Source organism: Artemia franciscana, chromosome 6 (genome assembly GCF_032884065.1).
Source record: "Artemia franciscana chromosome 6, ASM3288406v1, whole genome shotgun sequence".
In the NCBI taxonomy this organism is placed as follows: domain Eukaryota; kingdom Metazoa; phylum Arthropoda; class Branchiopoda; order Anostraca; family Artemiidae; genus Artemia; species Artemia franciscana.
The window spans coordinates 12,079,998-12,103,485 of NC_088868.1; the positions used below are offsets into that span (position 1 = coordinate 12,079,998).

A 23,488-nucleotide genomic window follows, 5' to 3' on the forward strand; every position below is an offset into this window, starting at 1 on the left:
TAGCGATGGCAGTTGCTACTCAGTGAAACAATTAATGACTAACGTCAACCTGTAGTTTCTTATTGCATCATATTTTTACTTTTTTTGAGTCGCTTTAACTAGATGAGGATTCTAGTCCAGCCGGTGACGAATATAGACCTGCTGAAAGTTAAATTTAGTAGGATTACAAATTAAAATTGTGATTCTATTTTTGAACAAATTATTAAAGGATTTCAAGGTTGATTAACAGGAAACAGGCTATAGACAAAGCATACAACACGCAGAGTTGGTTTTAGGAATGAAGGAGTGGGGAGGAGCACTAGCCCCAGGTGCAGAAATTTTAAGGAAGCAAAGTTTCAAATAAACAATCTAACGGTTATAATCATTTACAACTTGAAATTTTATTTTATTAAAATAAAGTAGAGGGCGTAGATGGCCAATGGCGGATCTAGAGCAAAATTTTGGGATTGGGGCCAAATTGACAAAAGTGCCAATAAGCAAAATCTTGGGGGGCCAATGTGACAAGGGCACCAATAATTGACCAAATTGACAATTCAAAAAAGAGATTGAAAAACAGAAAAAGTAGTGTGGGTGCCAGAAATAGGCTTGGGAGGCAAGGTCTCCCTCAATCCGCCACTTAAGAGGGCAGTAAGTATATGAAAATTTTACGAAATTTTTATTTTTCTCATATCTTCGTAACAATTCTTTGAAAATAAGAGTATGATAAGTAGGTCGAATTTAATTAATTTTAAGTTTTTTTGTGATATTTCGTATTCAAAATAAATAGGAGTTTAATTAATAAATGAAAATTTTGTTAAAATTTGGTCTGAATTTTTCCTTTTTTCGGGGGGGGGGGGGGGTGATTAAAATTTTGCCCCAGGTGCAACAGAGGCCAGAACTGCCACTAACAACACTTGAACATAGAAACAACTGTGTGTCTATGGATCACTTTGAGTATGTCCAGAACTTAGCACTAGAAAATTTCCAAACGATTGGCCACTCCCAAAAATGGTGCACACCATATGGGACATACCCTGTGTTGAAAATCTGTAGTACGTTGAACGAGAGGGTACAGTGTGGCGAAAATGTTCCTACTAAATTTGGTATGAAAAAGTCAGCCGTGGTGGAAGTGTGCTATGTGTGGCCAGAATAAATGGAATTCTTAGATTTACACAAGGGGGTGGAGAGGTGGCAACTTCTCTCGCATTTTTCGTATGGCTCTGGGCCTTTCAAGTTATCACGTCTATAGTCATGTCTGTAAAATCATGACTAACGACTGTAAAATATGTGACGCTTCATTAGTTGTTTGCTTTGGTCCATTTAATTCATATTTTAAAAATTTATGTTTAGGAGTACAAACCCCCGACTGCTCTGGACATTCCAATTGACTTTCGCATCTCATTGTACGACAATCCAAATAATACTGCCGGAGTGATGAGGTCGAAAGGTGTGTACTATATTTCTTTTCTTCTCAAACCCAGATGTATATGTAGGAATTGTCCGGGGAAAATTACAGGGTGTGTCGTAAAAAAAAGTAACAAGTATTAAAAATCATTGTAAGTAAGTGCCTGCTCAAAGATGTTCTTTATTAATTTTATTTTTTCGTGATTTTTTTTTGTATTAGGTTTTTCTTGTCTTGGATCTTTTGCTTAATTTTGTTGATTTTTGGCGACAATCTCTGACAGGAAGCAGTATGTCTCAATAGTTGACTAGATCAAGGAATAGTATATATTTTTTCTGTTATTTTTGGTTTTGATGTTTAGCTCTAAACTTGATGAATCATTTATATTTGGAACATAATAAGCCAAAACTTTTGATGCTTTTATGTACATCAAAATTCTGCTTTTTGGAATTTCGGTTGCTATTGAGCCGAATCACTCCTTACTTACATCATTTTTATCACGGAATTACAATTAACTTATAAATTAAATCTAAAATAAACATTTTAAAACATTAATTAGAACATTTTTAAATTATTATTTAGGTCGAATTTAAAACAAATCTTCTTTAAAATAAATTAGAATCAAGGAATTAAAAGTAAAAGAATTTAATTATTCTTGTAATATATATATTGTTATAAAAGTAAAAGAATTTAATTATGTTGTTATAGAATATGTTATATAAATTATGTTGTTATAAAAGTAAAAGAATTTAATTATTCTTGTAATATATATATTGTTATAAAAGTAAAAGAATTTAATTATGTTGTTATAGAATATGTTATATAAATTATGTTGTTATAAAAGTAAAAGAATTTAATTATTCTTGTAATATATATGTTGTTATCAAATGGTTGCTCATAGCACGAGCTGTATATAAAAAAAAACTTTTGGATGTTGAAGAAACCAAAGGTGCTATACTTATACTGCTACTAATGCTGCTATAACTATTGCGACTTTGCGAGCTAAAGATATTAAGATGAAGCTTTAAAGGAATGTTTAGGCAGATGTTACTAATTGAGCCCTCAATGCTAATTGAGGGCTACTATTTTAACAGCCTCTATTTTTCGGCTGGTTATCATTCACTTCACTTTTTTCAACGAATTTTTCACTTTTTATTAGAATTTAAATTAGCAAGTTTTTTCCACTGAATGTTTTTAAGTTTATTTTGGCCTCTGTGATCACCTTCATTATTGAAACTTTGTTTTTGGATTATTCTTAGGAAAGATTTAATGACAAAGTGACTGAGCATGAAAAAACAAAGGAATTTGAAATTCAACTATAAAATAAAGAATTTAAAAGAAAAAGCTGTTAAATATTGTACATAGTGATTCAACATACATAAATATTGAATACATAAATATTGTACATAGTATTGTACATAAATATTGTACATATGTGATACATTGAGCAATCAGCAGAACGAGAGATTCAAAAATAGGGGAAAAAATTAAAGTAGAATTAAGATATTAAAAATAAGAAAAATAAACCATCACAGACCAAAAAAAGAAAAAAGGGTCCTAGTGCCAAAGGAAGCCAAACTGCGAAAGTATATGTAGGCGATGAAGATTTATTTCAAATTAGATTTTTACAGTTTGATGGTATTTTTATACCATCTATTATACTATTTTTATGAATACTATTACTATTTTTATTTTTATTTATACTATTTTTATGAATTGACTTTTCAGCTTCTCTACTTTTTAGTAAACAAAATCAACATTTTCTATCAATTCTTTAGCACTACTTTTTGTTCACTAAAGTCACCTATAAACGTAGATTTGGAGGAACTAAAATTATGACGGTGACCACATTACTCTTTACCACACAAATTTTAACATACGCAAATCAGCACCCACAACTCCTTAACCCTAAACTCTTTAGCCCCACAATTCTTCCATCGCCACCCCACAACTCCGCAGCAGTTAGAAATTCTCATTTGCATCAAAGTCTAATTTTTGTCAAAGCCGCAATGCCTCCACTTTTCACCATAATTTATAGTTAAGGGTTTGTTATTCTTTTGACTACAAGGTTATTACTAGATTTTTCCCCAAAAAATGTTTACTAAGGATACTTGCTGACATTTTCCTGTTAGTTCGTAGAAACAAAAGTTTCGGCAACAAAAATAATTATATTCGTAAAATATAAAAAAAAAATGGTGATAGAAACAAAAATTGTGTTAACAAATTAAAAAAAAGCATAATAATTGGATGAAAAGTTGAAAAAAGAAACTCTCAAGCTTGGAAGTCAGAATTTCTGATTTGCATCAAAGACTAATTTTTTGTCAAAGCCGCAATTGCTCCACTTTTCACCATATTTTGTTGTCAATAGTTTATTATTCTTTTGACTACAACGTTATTACTAGATTTTTTCCCAAAAAGTGTTTAAGGATACTTGCTGACATTTTCCTGTCTGGCGACAAATGATTTTGTCGCTAACAGAAGTGTTGGCGACAAAACCATTAAGTTTGTAAATTATTTAAAAAGTTTGGTAACAGAAACAAAAATTATGTTAACAAAAAGAGTATAGCAATTGGATGAAAATTTGAAAAAAAAACTATAAGCTTGGAAAAAATATCGTTTTTTATAGCTTATATAAACAACCTGAAACTGGCTTTGGTAAAAACTGAGGAGAATGATGCTTTGCGGCCATCTGACAAATTTAAATCAGGGTGCGCCTAATTGTTGTTAATATTAGATATTAAGCACAGCCTACTACGAAAGCACATCAGTGAAGGGATTTCTGAAAAATCAAACAAATTCTTAGATTATTATAAGAGACATGTGTCATGGATTCCTTATCTATGAAAAGTAGGTGTTATAAAATTAAATTTTATAATATTAAATTAAATATATTCTTTAAATTTTGAAAATCTGGTGCTACTTAAATGTAAATAATATCGGAAAAGACCTCCGGGCAGGTATGAACCATCGTGATGATTTTCTTAAATAATCAGTTTTTGTGTTTTTTCACGTTTTATTGCTATACTTTTTTCGCTTGTTTTGTGTAGATTTTTTTTTTCAATTTTTCCTAGTTTAGTTTTCTTTTCTTCATTATTTTTTAGTTTTTCTCTCCTTTCTTGCTTTTTCTTTTTTTTCTTTTTTAGTTTTTTTCCTTTTTTAGTTTCTTATCTTTTTACTTTTCTTTTTTGGTTGTTTTTTTCTTTTTTAGTTTTTTTCTTCTTTATACTTTTTTTAAGCTTTTTCAGCTTTTTTTTTTGTTTTTCTTTTTAGTTTTTTTTTAGTGTTTTACCTTTTTTTAGTTTTTTTAGTGTTTTTTCTTTTATAACAATAATAACGGGTAACGGTGTAACGGTAAAGATAGTGTAACAGACGGCCGGACCGACACTACATTTTTTTTATATATATAGATATATAGATGGATATATTTTTTTTGTTAGTAGATTTAGTTTTTCTTTTCTTCTTCTAGTTTTGTTCCTTTTTTAGTTTTTTCCTTTTTTTTCTTTTTTATTTTTCTACATTTCTTTTTTGTTAGTTTTTTTTATTTTTTTTCTTTTGTTAATAGATTCTGTTTTCCTTTTTTTTCTTTTGGTTTATATTTTTTTTTTTAGTTTTTTCTTTTTTTTCATTTATTTATACAGATGGAATCAAACAGTTCGCCATTGAGGCAATTGCTATTGAATTGCCATTGAATTGCCTAAGCTCAATTGCCATTGAGCTTAGTTTTTCTTTTTTTCCTCATTTTTATTTTTTTTCTTTTTTCAATTTTTTCTTTATTCAGTTTTTCTTTTTTAATTTTTCTTTTTTAGTTTGATCTTTTTCTTTTTGATTTTTTGTATTTTTTTTATTTTTTTAGTTGTTTTTAGTCTTTTTCTTTTTTTGTTTCTAGTTCTTTTTTAGTTTTTTACTTTTTAGTTCTTTTTTAGTTTTCCTTTAGTTTTTAATTTCTTTTATTTTTTCTTATTTTTTTTAGTTTTTTTCTTGTTTTTTTTTAGTTTTTGTCCTTTTTGTTAGTTTTCTTTTTCTTTTTTTTCTTAGTTTTTTTCTTTAGTTTTTCTTAAGTTTATTTCTTTTTTTTAGTTTTCTTTTATTTCTCTTATTTTTTTCAGTTTTTTTCCTTTTTTTATAGAAGATAGTGTAACGGATATACATGCAACTTATTTTTATATAGATAGATATTAGGGGGTTGAACCCCTCGTTAGTACCTCGCTCTTTACATTAAAGCTTAAATATTGTCCCAATGCATTAAGAATGACCCCTGAATCACTAAAGACGTAGAATAAATAGTTGAAAAAACTAAAAATACTTCAGCGTAAAGAGCGAGGTATTAGGAGGAGGTGAGAACCTCATATGCGTAATAATTTCTGTTCGTTTTAAGTTTTAATGCTGCTCCTTACTTCCAGTTGAAAAAAACCTTTTTAATATTTATTCTTTCATTGTTTCTTTTTAATAATGCTAGGAAATCCTGATCTTCGTTCATGGAAATTTTCTTCCCCCATGACAAATTCCTCCAAGGAAAGTTCCCCCAACATATCCCCTCTTCTCAACCACTCCCCCAACCAACAAATCCCCCTGAAAACGTCTGTACACTTCCAAATAACCATTACTATATGTAACCACTAGTTTGTAACTTGTAGCTCCTCCCACGGGGACAGTGGGGGAGCAAGTCGTCACTAAAGACATAGTTATAAGGTTTTTCGATTACGCTGAACAAAATCGTTATCTCAGTATTTTGATCCGCTGACTTTGGGAAAATAAGTAGCGTGGCAGGGGGCCTAGGTGCCCTTCAATTTTTTTGGTCACTTAAAAAGGGCACTAGAACATTTTATTTCTGTTAGAATGAGCCCTCTCGCAACGTTCTAGGACCACTGGGTCGATACGATCACCCCAGGGGTAAAAAAACAAAAAAAAAACAAACAAACAAATAAACACGCATCCGTGATCTGCCTTCTGGCAAAAAATACAAAATTCCACATTTTTGTAGATAAGAGCTTGAAACTTCTACAGTAGGGTTCTCTGATGCGTTGAATCTGATGGTGCGATTTTCGTTAAGCTTCTATGCCTTGTAGGGGGTGTTTCCCTCTCTGTTCTTAAATAAGGCAAATTTTCTCAGGCTCGTAACTTTTGGTGGGTAAGACTAAACTTGATGAAACTTATATATTTAGAATCAGCATTAAAATAAGATTCTTTCGATGTAGCTATTGATATCATAATTCCATTTTTTAGAGGTTTGATTACTATTGAGCCGGGTCGCTCCTTACTACAGTTCGTTACCACGAACTGTTTGATAAAACAAAATAGAAAGTGAAGAAACTTATTAGAATTTAAAAGTACACAACCATATTCCTTTTAAAACAGATACATAATAACGCCAATCTCGGTATTTGAAAATATATCTCACTTTCTTTGTGAAACAAAGCTCTTGTGTCTTTTGGGCCAATTTACGTCTTATATCTTTGGCCAAATGTGAAGAAAACAAAATTGACAAGTTAAAAATTTAGAAGACAAAAATATGTATTTTATTTATTCACATGATAGAAATTGTCTCAAGTTAGATGGAAACGATATAACAAATTGATTCAAACATACGAAAAAAATTATATTAAATTAATTTTAAGAACATTATGGGTTCAGCTTCCTTGCGACAGGCGGGATTGAACCTTAGCCACATCATTTGGAGCCGTGGCGTAACCCACTGCGCTATCACAAGGTACCACATATGTTGATTTTTAGAATACACTGTTCACATACTTTTAATAAATAAAAAAATATAAAGTATGATATAGACTTGTTTTAAGTTATATAGTAATGTATGCAGGTTGTCATATACATTCTTCAAAATGTAGAGAAGGGAGACAAATTGTCACTGTCTCATAATATTGCTTTTATCATTAATTTTTGTTAAACTTTAAAGCATGATATAATAGTTAGCAATGCCAAATCACCATCATCGAGTAATTCCTTCACAATTAAAAACCTGTTTAAAAATTCATTTTTTAAGTTTTTGGTCACAATGGGCTTCACTCTTTACTATGTCGCTGCAACTATGACGCATACCTCAAAACAATCGACTTATTACGGCTTTTCCCTAAATACGAAATATGTAGAATTCATTCAGGTCAAATTAAGGATCAGAAGTTGTGAGCCTGAGAAAACTTGTCAAATTTTATAAAATAATTATAAGAAACCACAACTATCTTTCCTTTTGAAGCAGTAGCCATTTCGATCATATAACCTGCTATTTCTTGTAGCCGTGTACAAGATGTAGCCGTTCATTGCCACTACAGTGAGTGAAAAATAGGAGATCGTTTATAAGTGAATGTCTATATATATATATATATATATATATATATATATATATATATATATATATATATATATATATATATATATATATATATATATATATATATATATATATATATATATATATATATATATATATATATATATATATATATATATATATATATATATATATATATACTAGCTGTTGGTTAGCTAGTAAAAACACTAACACTAACTAGTAAAAAAACCTTGGTGGGCCAACACTAAGTGTTGGCCCACCAACACTTAGTTGGTGGGGGTGTTCTTGTAGCCGTGTACAAGATGTAGCCGTTCATTGCCACTACAGTGAGTGAAAAATAGGAGATCGTTTATAAGTGAATGTCTATATATATATATATATATATATATATATATATATACACATATATATATATATATATACACATATATATATATACACATATATATATATATATACACATATATATATATATATATATATATATATATATATATATATATATATATATATATATATGGTTTTAACTACGTAAAACTTGCGAATATACAACATTCTTTGCTGTCCCATTGTCTTTGCATATAAATAGATTGTCAGGTTTACCGACTCTTGAACATGCAACATATAATGGTCCATGGGAAAACAATCTGTATTCAGATCTATACCTCATGATTCTAATGATTGCCCTTGAGCTTTGTTGATGGTGATTGCTAATCGACCATTCCCTGTCCCGGTGTCCCGGTCGTCATTTACATCCCCCTGTTTCCCCCGGTGTCCCTGTTGTAGTTGTGTCCCTGTGTCCCGGTCGTCATTTATATTCCCTGTGTCCCGGTCGTCATTTGTATCCCGGTGTCCCGGTCTGTATATACATTCGTTTTTTAGTTTTGTTTTTCTCCTTTTTTTTTCTTTTTTAGCTTATTTAGATTTTTAGATTTTTTAGTTTTTTTATTAGTTTTTAGTTTTTTTTTTCTTTTTAGTTTTTTTGTCCCGGTCGTCATTTATATCCCCCTGTTTCTCCCGGTGTCCCCGTTGTAGTTGTGTCCCTGTGTCCCGGTCGCCATTTATATTCCCTGTGTCCCGGTCGTCATTTGTATCCCGGTGTACCGGTCTGTATATACATTCGTTTTTTAGTTTTGTTTTTCTCCTTTATTTTTTTCCTTTTTTTTCTTTTTTAGTTTATTTAGATTTTTAGATTTTTTAGTTTTTTTATTAGTTTTTAGTTTTTTATTCTTTTTAGTTTTTTTGTAGTTTTTACCTTCTTTTTAGTTTTGTTAATTTTTTTTTTTTACTTATGTCCTGGTCGTCATTTATACTCCCTGTTTCCCGGTGCTTTGTTGATTGCTAATCGAACATTCCTTTTGTCCTGGTCGCTTTCTCTTTGAGTGTCGTCATTTATTTTTTTCTTTTTTAGTTCTTTTAGTTTTTACCTTTTTTAGTTTTTTTTAGTTTTTTAGATGAAAATTTTTTTTAGTTTTTTCCTTTTTTTCTTTTTAGTTTTTTATTGGTTTTTACCTTTATGTTAGCTTATTTTTCAGTTTTTTCCTTTTTTTTTAGTTTTTTTTTATTTTTTATTTTTTTTAGTTTTTTACCTTTTTTTAGTTTTGTAGTTTTTTTGGTTTTTTAGCTTTTTTACTTTTTTTATTAGTTTTTAGTTTTTTTGTAGTTTTTGCCTTTTTTTAGTTTTTTCAGTTTTTTTTTTTAGTTTTTTATTGGTTTTTACCTTTATTTAAGCTTATTTTTCAGTTTTTTCCTTTTTTTTAGTTTTTTTTAGTTTTTAGTTTTTTTAGTTTTTTACCTTTTTTTAGTTTTTTTAGTTTTTTTAGTTTTTTAGCTTTTTTATTTTTTTTATGTTTTTAGTTTTTTTTGTAGTTTTTGCCTTTTTTTTTAGTTTTTTTAGTTTTTTAGCTTTTTTATTAGTTTTTAGTTTTTTTTGTAGTTTTTGTCTTTTTTTAGTTTTTTTAGTTTTTTAGCTTTTTTATTTTTTTTATTAGTTTTTAGTTTTTTTTGTAGTTTTTGCCTTTTTTTAGTTTTTTCAGTTTTGACGTCACCTGATCCAGTTTTTTCAGGTGACGTCACCTGATCCACGATCCACAGATCCACAGACAACTTATTTTTATATATATAGATAGTTTTTTTTTTTTACTTATGTCCTGGTCGTCATTTATACTCCCTGTGTCCCGGTGCTTTGTTGATTGCTAATCGAACATTCCTTTTGTCCTGGTCGCTTTCTCTTTGAGTTTCGTCATTTATTTTTTTCTTTTTTAGTTCTTTTAGTTTTTACCTTTTTTATTTTTTTTTAGTTTTTTAGATGAAAATTTTTTTTAGTTTTTTCCTTTTTTTCTTTTTAGTTTTTTATTGGTTTTTACCTTTATTTTAGCTTATTTTTCAGTTTTTTCCTTTTTTTTAGTTTTTTTTAATTTTTAATTTTTTTTAGTTTTTTACCTTTTTTTAGTTTTTTTAGTTTTTTTAGTTTTTTAGCTTTTTTACTTTTTTTATTAGTTTTTAGTTTTTTTTGTAGTTTTTGCCTTTTTTTAGTTTTTTCAGTTTTTTTTTTAGTTTTTTATTGGTTTTTACCTTTATTTTAGCTTATTTTTCAGTTTTTTCCTTTTTTTTAGTTTTTTTTAGTTTTTAGTTTTTTTAGTTTTTTACCTTTTTTTAGTTTTTTTAGTTTTTTTAGTTTTTTAGCTTTTTTATTTTTTTTTATTAGTTTTTAGTTTTTTTTGTAGTTTTTGCCTTTTTTTAGTTTTTTTAGTTTCTTAGCTTTTTTATTAGTTGTTAGTTTTTTTTGTAGTTTTTGCCTTTTTTTAGTTTTTTTAGTTTCTTAGCTTTTTTATTAGTTTTTAGTTTTTTTTGTAGTTTTTGCCTTTTTTTAGATTTTTTAGTTTCTTAGCTTTTTTATTAGTTTTTAGTTTTTTTTGTAGTTTTTGCCTTTTTTTAGTTTTTTTAGTTTTTTAGCTTTTTTATTTTTTTTATTAGTTTTTAGTTTTTTTTGTAGTTTTTGCCTTTTTTTAGTTTTTTCAGTTTTGACGTCACCTGATCCAGTTTTTTCAGGTGACGTCACCTGATCCATCCATCCACAGACAGACAGACAACTTATTTTTATATATATAGATATATATATATATCTTCTATATATATAAAAATAAGTTGTCTGTGGATGGATGGATGGATGTGTCAGGTGACGTCACCTGAAAAAACTGGATCAGGTGACGTCAAAACTGAAAAAACTAAAAAAAGGCAAAAACTACAAAAAAAACTAAAAACTAATAAAAAAAATAAAAAAGCTAAAAAACTAAAAAAACTATAAAGGTAAAAACCAATAAAAAACTAAAAAAAAACTGAAAAAACTAAAAAAAGGCAAAAACTACAAAAAAAAACTAAAAACTAATAAAAAAAGTAAAAAAGCTAAAAAACTAAAAAAACTAAAAAAACTAAAAAAAGGTAAAAAACTAAAAAAAATAAAAAATAAAAAAAAACTAAAAAAAAGGAAAAAACTGAAAAATAAGCTAAAATAAAGGTAAAAACCAATAAAAAACTAAAAAGAAAAAAAGGAAAAAACTAATAAATGACGACACTCAAAGAGAAAGCGACCAGGACAAAAGGAATGTTCGATTAGCAATCAACAAAGCACCGGGACACAGGGAGTATAAATGACGACCAGGACATAAGTAAAAAAAAAAACTATCTATATATATAAAAATAAGTTGTCAAACTAAAAAAAGGCAAAAACTACAAAAAAAAACTAAAAACTAATAAAAAAGCTAAAAAACTAAAAAAAATAAAAAAAAAGGCAAAAACTACAAAAAAAACTAAAAACTAATAAAAAAATAAAAAAGCTAAAAAACTAAAAAAACTAAAAAAACTAAAAAAAGGTAAAAAACTAAAAAAACTAAAAACTAAAAAAAACTAAAAAAAAGGAAAAAACTGAAAAATAAGCTAAAATAAAGGTAAAAACCAATAAAAAACTAAAAAAAAAACTGAAAAAACTAAAAAAAGGCAAAAACTACAAAAAAACTAAAAACTAATAAAAAAAGTAAAAAAGCTAAAAAACTAAAAAAACTAAAAAAACTAAAAAAACTAAAAAAAGGTAAAAAACTAAAAAAAATAAAAAAAAACTAAAAAAAAGAAAAAAATGAAAAATAAGCTAACATAAAGGTAAAAACCAATAAAAACTAAAAAGAAAAAAAGGAAAAAACTAAAAAAAATTTTCATCTAAAAAACTAAAAAAAACTAAAAAAGGTAAAAACTAAAAGAACTAAAAAAGAAAAAAATAAATGACGACACTCAAAGAGAAAGCGACCAGGACAAAAGGAATGTTCGATTAGCAATCAACAAAGCACCGGGACATAGGGAGTATAAATGACGACCAGGACATAAGTAAAAAAAAAATTAACAAAACTAAAAAGAAGGTAAAAACTACAAAAAAACTAAAAAGAAAAAAAAACTAAAAACTAATAAAAAAACTAAAAAATCTAAAAATCTAAATAAACTAAAAAAGAAAAAAAAAGGAAAAAAATAAAGGAGAAAAACAAAACTAAAAAACGAATGTATATACAGACCGGTACACCGGGATACAAATGACGACCGGGACACAGGGAATATAAATGACGACCGGGACACAGGGACACAACTACAACGGGGACACCGGGGGAAACAGGGGGATATAAATGACGACCGGGACAAAAAAACTAAAAAGAAAAAAAAACTAAAAACTAATAAAAAAACTAAAAAATCTAAAAATCTAAATAAGCTAAAAAAGAAAAAAAAAGGAAAAAAATAAAGGAGAAAAACAAAACTAAAAAACGAATGTATATACAGACCGGGACACCGGGATACAAATGACGACCGGGACACAGGGAATATAAATGACGACCGGGACACAGGGACACAACTACAACGGGGACACCGGAGGAAACAGGGGGATGTAAATGACGACCGGGACACCGGGACAGGGAATGGTCGATTAGCAATCACCATCAACAAAGCTCAAGGGCAATCATTAGAATCATGAGGTATAGATCTGAATACAGATTGTTTTCCCATGGACCATTATATGTTGCATGTTCAAGAGTCGGTAAACCTGACAATCTATTTATATGCAAAGACAATGGGACAGCAAAGAATGTTGTATATTCGCAAGTTTTACGTAGTTAAAACCATATATATATATATATATCTATATTCACAGGTGGGACATAGGGACACAACTACAATGGCGCGTAACTATTATGGCGCGTAACGACTTACGCGCGCGGGGGGGCTTGGGGGGGGGGGCGCGAAGCGCCCCCACCAACTAGGTGTTGGGGTGGCGCGAAGCGCCACCCCAACAGCTAGTCTATATATATAAAAATAAGTTGTCTGTCTGTGGATGTGTGGATGGATGTGTCAGGTGACGTCACCTGAAAAAACTGGATCAGGTGACGTCAAAACTGAAAAAACTAAAAAAGGCAAAAACTACAAAAAAAAACTAAAAACTAATAAAAAAAATAAAAAAGCTAAAAAACTAAAAAAAACTAAAAAAAGGCAAAAACTACAAAAAAAACTAAAAACTAATAAAAAAGCTAAAAAACTAAAAAAACTAAAAAAAGGCAAAAACTACAAAAAAAACTAAAAACTAATAAAAAAAAATAAAAAAGCTAAAAAACTAAAAAAACTAAAAAAACTAAAAAAAAGGTAAAAAACGAAAAAAACTAAAAACTAAAAAAAACTAAAAAAAGGGAAAAAACTGAAAAATAAGCTAAAATAAAGGTAAAAACCAATAAAAAACTAAAAAAAAAACTGAAAAAACTAAAAAAAGGCAAAAACTACAAAAAAAAACTAAAAACTAATAAAAAAAGTAAAAAAGCTAAAAAACTAAAAAAACTAAAAAAACTAAAAAAACTAAAAAAAGGTAAAAAACTAAAAAAAATAAAAAATAAAAAAAAACTAAAAAAAGGAAAAAACTGAAAAATAAGCTAAAATAAAGGTAAAAACCAATAAAAAACTAAAAAGAAAAAAAGGAAAAAACTAAAAAAAATTTTCATCTAAAAAACTAAAAAAAACTAAAAAAGGTAAAAACTAAAAGAACTAAAAAAGAAAAAAATAAATGACGAAACTCAAAGAGAAAGCGACCAGGACAAAAGGAATGTTCGATTAGCAATCAACAAAGCACCGGGAAGCACCGGGACACAGGGAGTATGAATGACGACCAGGACATAAGTAAAAAAAAAAATTAACAAAACTAAAAAGAAGTTAAAAACTACAAATAAACTAAAAAGAAAAAAAAACTAAAAACTAATAAAAAAACTAAAAAATCTAAAAATCTAAATAAACTAAAAAAGAAAAAAAAAAGGAAAAAAATAAAGGAGAAAAACCAACGGGGACACCGGGGGAAACAGGGGGATATAAATGACGACCGGGACAAAAAAACTAAAAAGAAAAAAAAACTAAAAACTAATAAAAAAACTAAAAAATCTAAAAATCTAAATAAGCTAAAAAAGAAAAAAAAGGAAAAAAATAAAGGAGAAAAACAAAACTAAAAAACGAATGTATATACAGACCGGGACACCGGGATACAAATGACGACCGGGACACAGGGAATATAAATGACGACCGGGACACAGGGACACAACTACAACGGGGACACCGGGGGAAACAGGGGGATGTAAATGACGACCGGGACACCGGGACAGGGAATGGTCGATTAGCAATCACCATCAACAAAGCTCAAGGGCAATCATTAGAATCATGAGGTATAGATCTGAATACAGATTGTTTTCCCATGGACCATTATATGTTGCATGTTCAAGAGTCGGTAAACCTGACAATCTATTTATATGCAAAGACAATGGGACAGCAAAGAATGTTGTATATTCGCAAGTTTTACGTAGTTAAAACCATATATATATATATATATATATATATATATATATATATATATATATATATATATATATATATATATATATATATATATATATATATATATATATATATATCTATATTCACAGGTGGGACATAGGGACACAACTACAATGGCGCGTAACTATTATGGCGCGTAACGACTTACGCGCGCGGGGGGGCTTGGGGGGGGCGCGAAGCGCCCCCACCAACTAGGTGTTGGGGTGGCGCGAAGCGCCACCCCAACAGCTAGTATATATATATATATATATATATATATATATATATATATATATATATATATATATATATATATATCTATATATATAAAAATAAGTTGTTTGTGGGTTATGTCTGTCTGTTTGTCTGTCTGTCTGTCCGCATATGACGTCTGAATTATTTCATCATATACCAATTCAAAACGAAAGTATACAAGCTGATGTAGCTGAGTTGGTAACGCGGTATGTTCCAGGTTCTAGGTTCGAGAGGTTCCAGGTTCAAACTTTACAAAAACTACAAAAAAAAAAAAAAAAAAGCTAAAAAAAGTAAAAAAAAGTTAAAAAACTAAAACCTAAAAAAGAAAAAAAACTAAAAACTAATAAAAATAACTAAAAAAAGGTAAAAACTACAAAACAAACCAAAAACTAAAAAAAAACTAAAAAAATTAAGAACTAAAAAAGAAAAAAACTAAAAAAGGAAAAAACTGAAAAATAAAGGAGAAAAAGAAAACTAAAAAAAGGGGCACAGGGGGATATAAATAAGTTGTCTGTGTGTGTGTGGGTCTGTCTGTCGGGTGACGTCATGTTTGTGTGTCGACTGAAGTCATGTTTTCAACTGACGAAATTACAGACCGGGACATCGGGACACAAATGGTGACCGGGACACCGGCACATAGGGAATATAAATGACGACACTCAAAGAGAAAGCGACCGGGACAAAAGGAATGTTCGATTAGCAATCACCATCAACAAAGCACCGGGACACAAATGACGACCGGGACACAGGGAGTATAAATGACGACCAGGACATAAGTAAAAAAAACTAAAAAAAAGGTAAAAACTACAAAAGAACCAAAAAGAAAAAAAAACTAAAAACTAATAAAAAAAACTAAAAAAGCTAAAAAACTAAAAAAACTAAAAAAGAAAAAACTAAAAAAGGAAAAAAATGAAAAATAAAGGAGAAAAAAAAACTAAAAAAACGAATGTATATACAGACCGGGACACCAGGATACAAATGACGACCGGGACACAGGGAATATAAATGACGACCGAGACAAAGGGACACAACTACAACGGGGACGCCGGGGGGCACAAGGGGATATAAGTGACGACCGGGACACTGGGACACAAGGAATATAAATGAAGCCCGGGACACTCGAAGAGAAATCACAGACTGGGACACCGGGACACAAATGACGACCGGGACACAGGGAATATAAATGACGACCGGGACACAGGGACACAACTACAAAGGGGACGCCGGGGGGCACAGGGGGATATATAAATGATGACAGCGACACAGGGAATGGTCGATTAGCAATCACCATCAACAAAGCTCAAGGGCAATCATTAGAATCATGAGGTATAGATCTGAATACGGATTGTTTTCCCATGGACCATTATATGTTGTATGTTCAAGAGTCGGTAAACCTGACAATCTATTTATATGCACAGACAATGGGACAGCAAAGAATGTTGTATATTCGCAAGTTTTACGTAGTTAAAAACATATATATATATATATATATATATATATATATATATATATATATATCTATATTCACAGGTGGGACATAGGGACACAACTACAATGGCGCGTAACTAATATGAAGCGTAACGATTTACGCGCGCGGGGGGGCTTGGGGGGGCGTGAAGCGCCCCCACCAACTTGGTGTTGGGCTGGCGCGAAGTGCCACCCCAACAGCTAGTATATATATATATATACAACTGTTGTTGTATATAATAAGTTGTATATATATACAACTTATTAGTTGTCTGTGTGAGTGTGTGTGTGTGTCTGTCGAGTGACGTCATGTTTGTGTGTCGACTGACGTCAATTTTTCGACTGACGAAATTACAGACCGGGACATCGGGACACAAATGACCACCGGGACACCGGCACATAGGTAATATAAATGACGACCGGGACACTCAAAGAGAAAGTGACCGAAACACAAGGAATGTTCGATTAGCAATCACCATCAACAAAGCACCGGGACACAAATGACGACCGGGACACAGGGAGTATAAATGACGACCAGGACATAAGTAAAAAAAAACTAAAAAAGCTAAAACAAAGGTAAAAACTACAAAAAAACTAAAAAGAAAAAAAAACTAAAAACTAATAAAAAAACTAAAAAAGCTAAAAAACTAAAAAAACTAGAAAAGAAAAAAAAAGAAAAAAGGGAAAAAAAATGAAAAATAAAGGAGAAAAACAAAACTAAAAAAAATAAAAATAAAAAAAAACTAAAAAGAAAAAAGAAGAAAAACTAAAAAAACTAAAAAAAAAGTAAAAACCAAAAAAAAAAAATAAAAAGAAAAAAAGGGGAAAAATACAAAAATTTATTTCATCATATACCATTTCAAAAACGAATGTATATACAGACCGGGACACCGGGATACAAATGACGACCGGGACACGGAATATAAATGACGACCGGGACACAGGGACACAACTACAACGGGGACGCCGGGGGGCACAAGGGGATATAAATGACGACCGGGACACAAGGAATATAAATGAAGCCCGGGACACTCAAAGAGAAATCACAGACTGGGACACCGGGACATACATGAAGGATATTAAGATGAAGCTTTAAAGGAATGTTTAGGCAGATGTTACTAATTGAGCCCTCAATGCTAATTGAGGGCTACTATTTTAACAGCCTCTATTTTTCGGCTGGTTATCATATTTACGAATTTTTCACTGTTTATTAGAATATAAATTAGCAAGTTTTTTCCACTGAATGTTTTTAAGTTTATTTTGGCCTCTGTGATCACCTTCATTATTGAAACTTTGTTTTTGGATTATTCTTAGGAAAGATTTAATGACAAAGTGACTGAGCATGAAAAAACAAAGGAATTTGAAGTTCAACTATAAAATAGAGAATTTAAAAGAAAAATCTGTTAAATATTGTGCATAGTGATTAAACATACATAAATATTGAATACATAAATATTGTACATAGTATTGTACATAAATATTGTACATATGTGATACATTGAGCAATCAGCAAAACGAGAGATTCAAAAATAGGGGAAAAAATTAAAGTAGAATTAAGATATTAAAAATAAGAAAAATAAACCATCACAGACCAAAAACAGAAAAAAGGGTCCTAGTGCCAAAGGAAGCCAAACTGCGAAAGTATATGTAGGCGATGAAGATTTATTTCAAATTAGATTTTTACAGTTTGATGGTATTTTATAGTGCTGAATTGACTTTTCAGCTTCTCTACTTTTTAGTAAACAAAATCAACATTTTCTATCAATTCTTTAGCACTACTTTTTGTTCACTAGAGTCACCTATAAACGTAGATTTGGAGGAACTAAAATTATGACGGTGACCACATTACTCTTTACCACACAAATTTTAACATACGCAAATCAGCACCCACAACTCCGCAGCAGTTAGAAATTCTCATTTGCATCAAAGTCTAATTTTTTGTCAAAGCCGCAATGGCTCCACTTTTCACCATAATTTGTAGTTAAGGGTTTGTTATTCTTTTGACTACAAGTTTATTACTAGATTTTTCCCCAAAAAATGTTTACTAAGGATACTTGCTGACATTTTCCTGTTAGTTCGTAGAAACAAAAGTTTTGGCAACAAAAATAATTATATTCGTAAAATATTAAAAAAAAATGGTGATAGAAACAAAAATTGTGTTAACAAATTAAAAAAAAGCATAATAATTGGATGAAAAGTTGAAAAAAGAAACTCTCAAGCTTGGAAGTCAGAATTTCTGATTTGCATCAAAGACTAATTTTTTGTCAAAGCCGCAATTGCTCCACTTTTCACCATATTTTGTTGTCAATAGTTTATTATTCTTTTGACTACAACGTTATTACTAGATTTTTTCCCAAAAAGTGTTTAAGGATACTTGCTGACATTTTCCTGTCAGGCGACAAATGATTTTGTCGCTAACAGAAGTGTTGGCGACAAAATCATTAAGTTTGTAAATTATTCAAAAAGTTTGGTAACAGAAACAAAAGTATGTTAACAAAAAGAGTATAGCAATTGGATGAAAATTTAAAAAAATACAACTATAAGCTTGGAAAAAATATCGTTTTTTATAGCTTATATAAACAACCTGAAACCTGGCTTTGGTAAAAACTGAGGAGAATGATGCTTTGCGGCCATCTGACAAATTTAAATCAGGGTGCGCCTAATTGTTGTTAATATTAGATATTAAGCACAGCCTACTACGAAAGCACATCAGTGAAGGGATTTCTGGAAAATCAAACAAATTCTTAGATTATTATAAGAGACATGTGTCATGGATTCCTTATCTATGAAAAGTAGGTGTTATAAAATTAAATTTTATAATATTAAATTAAATATATTCTTTAAATTTTAAAAATCTGGTGCTACTTAAATGTAAATAATATCGGAAAAGTCCTCCGGGCAGGTATGAACCATCGTGATGATTTTCTTAAATAATCAGTTTTTGTGTTTTTTCACGTTTTATTGCTATACATTTTTCGCTTGTTTTGTGTAGATTTTTTTTTTCAATTTTTCCTAGTTTAGTTTTCTTTTCTTCTTTATTTTTTAGTTTTTCTCTCCTTTCTTTTTCTTTTTTTCTTTTTTAGTTTTTAGTTTTTTTCTTTTTTTAGTTTCTTATCTTTTTACTTTTCTTTTTTGGTTATTTTTTCTTTTTTAGTTTTTTTCTTCTTTATACTTTTTTTAAGATTTTCAGTTTTTTTTGTTTTTCTTTTTAGTTTTTTTTTTAGTTTTTTACCTTTTTTAGTTTTTTTAGTGTTTTTTTCTTTTATAACAATAATAAGGGGTAACGGTGTAACGGTAAAGATAGTGTAACAGACGGCCGGACCGACACTACATTTTTTTTTATATATAGATAGATAGATGGATATATTTTTTTTGGTTAGTAGATTTAGTTTTTCTTTTCTTCTTCTATTTTTTTTCCTTTTTTAGTTTTTTCCTTTTTTTTCTTTTTTATTTTTCTACATTTCTTTTTTGTTAGTTTTTTTATTTTTTTCTTTTGTTAATAGATTTAGTTTTTCTTTTTTTCTTTTGGTTTATATTTTTTTCTTTTTTTTAGTTTTTTCTTTTTTTTCATTTATTTATAAAGATGGAATCAAACAGTTCGCCATTGAGGCAATTGCCATTGAATTGCCTAAGCTCAATTGTCTTGAGCTTAGTTTTTCTTTTTTTTCCTCATTTTTATTTTTTTCCTTTTTTCAATTTTTCCGTTTTTTAGTTTTTCTTTTTTAATTTTTCTTTTTCAGTTTTTTTACTTTTTTTTCTTTTTTTCTTTTGATTTTTTCTTTTCTTTAGTTTTCGTCTTTTTTTTCTTTTTTTAGTCCTTTCTTTTTTAGTTTTTCGTTTTTTTCATTTTTTTTTGTTTTTAGTTTTTTTCCATTTTTAATTTTTTCTTTTTTTAGTTTCGTCTTTTTCTTTCTTTGATTTTTTGTATTTTTTTATTTTTTTAGTTGTTTTTAGTCTTTCTTTTTTCTTTTTAGTTCTTTTTTAGTTTTTTTTCTTTTTAGTTCTTTTTTAGTTTTCCTTTAGATTTTCTTATTTTTTATTTTTTTCTTGTTTTTTTTTTAGTTTTTGTCCTTTTTGTTAGTTTTCTTTTATTTTTTTTTGTTTTCTTAGTTTTTTTTTCTTTAGTTTTTTCTTTTTAGTTTTTTTTTAGTTTATTTCTTGTTTTAGTTTTCTTTTATTTCTCTTATTTTTTTCAGTTTTTTTTCCTTTTTTATAGAAGATAGTGTAACAGATATACATGCAACTTATTTTCATATAGATAGATATGAGGGGGTTGAACCCCTCGTTAGTACCTCGCTCTTTACACTAAAGTTTAAATATTGTCCCAATGCATTAAGAATGACCCCTGAATCACTAAAGACGTAGAATAAATAGTTGAAATTAGTAAAAATACTTCAGCGTAAAGAGCGAGGTATTAGGAGGAGGTGAGAACCTCATATGCGTAATAATTTCTGTTCGTTTTAAGTTTTAATGCTGCTCCTTACTTCCAGTTGAAAAAAAAACTTTTTCATATTTATTCTTTCATTGTTTCTTTTTAATAATGCTAGGAAATCCTGAGCTTCGTTCATGGAAATTTTCTTCCCCCATGACAAATTCCTCCAAGGAAAGTTCCCCCAACATATCCCCTCTTCTCAACCACTCTCCCAACCAACAAATCCCCCTGAAAACGTCTGTACACTTCCAAATAACCATTACTATATGTAAGCACTAGTTTGTAACTTGTAGCTCCTCCCACGGGGACAGTGGGGGAGTAAGTCGTCACTAAAGACATAGTTATAAGGTTTTTCGACTACGCTGAACAAAATCGTTATCTCAGTATTTTGATCCGCTGACTTTGGGAAAATAATTAGCGTGGGAGGGGGCCTAGGTGCCCTTTAATTTTTTTAGTCACTTAAAAAGGGCACTAGAACACTTTATTTCCGTTAGAATGAGCCCTCTTGCAACATTCTAGGACAACTGGGTCGATACGATCACCCATGGGGAAAAAAAAACTAAAAACAAAAAAACAAACAAACAAATAAACACGCATCCTTGATCTGCCTTCTGGCAAAAAATACAAAATTCCACATTTTTGTAGATAAGAGCTTGAAACTTCTACAGTAGGGTTCTCTGATGCGTTGAATCTGATGGTGTGATTTTCGTTAAGCTTCTATGCCTTGTAGGGGGTGTTTCCCCCTCTGTTCTTAAATAAGGCAAATTTTCTCAGGCTCGTAACTTTTGATGGATAAGACTAAATTTGATGAAACTTATATATTTAGAATCAGCATTAAAATACAATTCTTTCGATGTAGCTATTGATATCATAATTCCTTTTCTTAGAGGTTTGATTACTATTGAGCCGGGTTGCTCCTTACTACAGTTCGTTAACACGAACTGTTTGATAAAACAAAATAGAAAGTGAAGAAACTTATTAGAATTTAAAAGTACACAACCATATTCCTTTTAAAACAGATACATAATAACGCCAATCTCGGTATTTGAAAAGATGTCTCACTTTCTTTGTGAAACAAAGCTCTTGTGTCTTTTGGGCCAATTTACGTCTTATATCTTTGGCCAAATGTGAAGAAAATAAAATTGACAAGTTAAAAATTTAGAAGACAAAAATATGTATTTTATTTATTCACATGATAAAAATTGTCTCAAGTTAGATGGAAACGATATAACAAATTGATTCAAACATAAGAAAAAAATTATTGGTTCTTACATAGAATTGGCTCTTACATACATTGGTCCTTGCGACAGGCAGGATTGAACCTTAACCCCATCATTTGGAGCCGTGGCCTAACCCACTGCGCTATCACAAGGTACCTTATATGTTGATTTTTAGAATAGACTGTTCACATACTTTTGATAAAAAAAAAAATGTAAAGGATGATGTAGACTTGTTTTAAGTTATATAGTAATGTATGCAGGTTGTCATATACATTCTTCAAAATCTAGAGAAGGGAGACAAATTGTCACTGTCTCATAATATTGCTGTTATCATTAATTTTTGTTAAACTTTAAAGCATAATATAATAGTTAGCAATGCTAAATCAGCATCATCGAGTAATTCCTTCACACTTAAAAACTTATTTAAAAATTCATTTTTTAAGTTTTTGGTCACTATGGGCTTCACTCTTTACTATATCGCTGCAACTATGACGCAAACCTCAAAACAATCGACTTATTACGGCTTTTCCCTAAATACAAAATATGTAGAATTCATTCAGGTCAAATTAAGGATTAAATTAAGGATAGAGAAAGTCAGAAAAGAAATCTTGCCGAGGAACTATCAGCAGCAAGTTTTTTGGCATAGACTCTTTGAGCATCTTCATCAGTCATTGTAAACTTAAACATTAATAGATTTCTACGTGAACATATGTCTTATATAACTTGAATGACGTCACCGTCAAAGCAAAAATGACGACAACTAATTTCATGACGTCAGCCGACACAGAAACATGACGTCACCTGACAACTAATTTCATGACGTCAGCCGACACAGAAACATGACGTCACCTGATCCACAGATCCACAGACAGACAACTTATTTTTATATATATAGATACTAGCTGTTGGGGTGGCGCTTCGTGCCACCCCAACACCTAGTTGGTGGGGCGCTTCGCGCCCCCCCGCGCGCGTAAGTCGTTACGCGCCATATTAGTTACGCGCCATTGTAGTTGTGTCCCTGTGTCCCACCTGTGAATATAGATAGATTTATATATGTGTTTCAAACTACGTAAAAATTGCGAATATACAACATTCTTGGCTTTCCCACTACTGGGAGCTTTCCGTTTCCAATTGCCAGCAATTGATCTGAAAATGTTTGACCAGAGTCATCGTTTTGCAATCGGACACGCATATTTGTAGTTAATTTTAATATTTTTACGTGTGCCCATAAATTAGAATTTTTCAGGCAAGCATTCATTTCGTCTGCAGGAGTTAAAATACGTAAAAATTGCGAATATACAACATTCTTGGCTTTCCCATTGTCTGTGCATATACAAAGCCGAATGTACTAATAATGACGTCATATACGCTCTTTTTATGCAAACGCTCTTTTTACAAACAAACAAACATGCATACACACAACTCGTTTTTATATAGATAGATAGATACAATACAAATTAACTGCGTAAAACTTGCGAATATACAACATTCTTCGCTGTCCAATTGTCGCTGCATATAAATAGATTGTCAGGTTTACCGACCCTCGAACA

The 23,488-nt window shown here is 29.9% G+C and overlaps 2 long non-coding RNA genes across 2 annotated transcripts in view; both read left to right on the plus strand.

The window, feature by feature from the left end:
* Nucleotides 1–1,314: 1,314 nt before the first annotated feature.
* LOC136028058 (uncharacterized) overlaps nt 1,315–23,488 on the plus strand; it is a 43,958-nt gene continuing 21,784 nt past the window's right edge. Inside the window, exon 1 of the long non-coding RNA XR_010617729.1 lies at nt 1,315–1,426. This is a non-coding gene — a long non-coding RNA (uncharacterized LOC136028058). The remainder of the gene's footprint in view (nt 1,427–23,488) is intronic.
* Nucleotides 10,304–14,307, plus strand: LOC136028057 (uncharacterized). The gene is made up of 2 exons (XR_010617728.1): nt 10,304–10,994; nt 11,633–14,307. It is a non-coding gene; the product is annotated as an uncharacterized LOC136028057 (long non-coding RNA).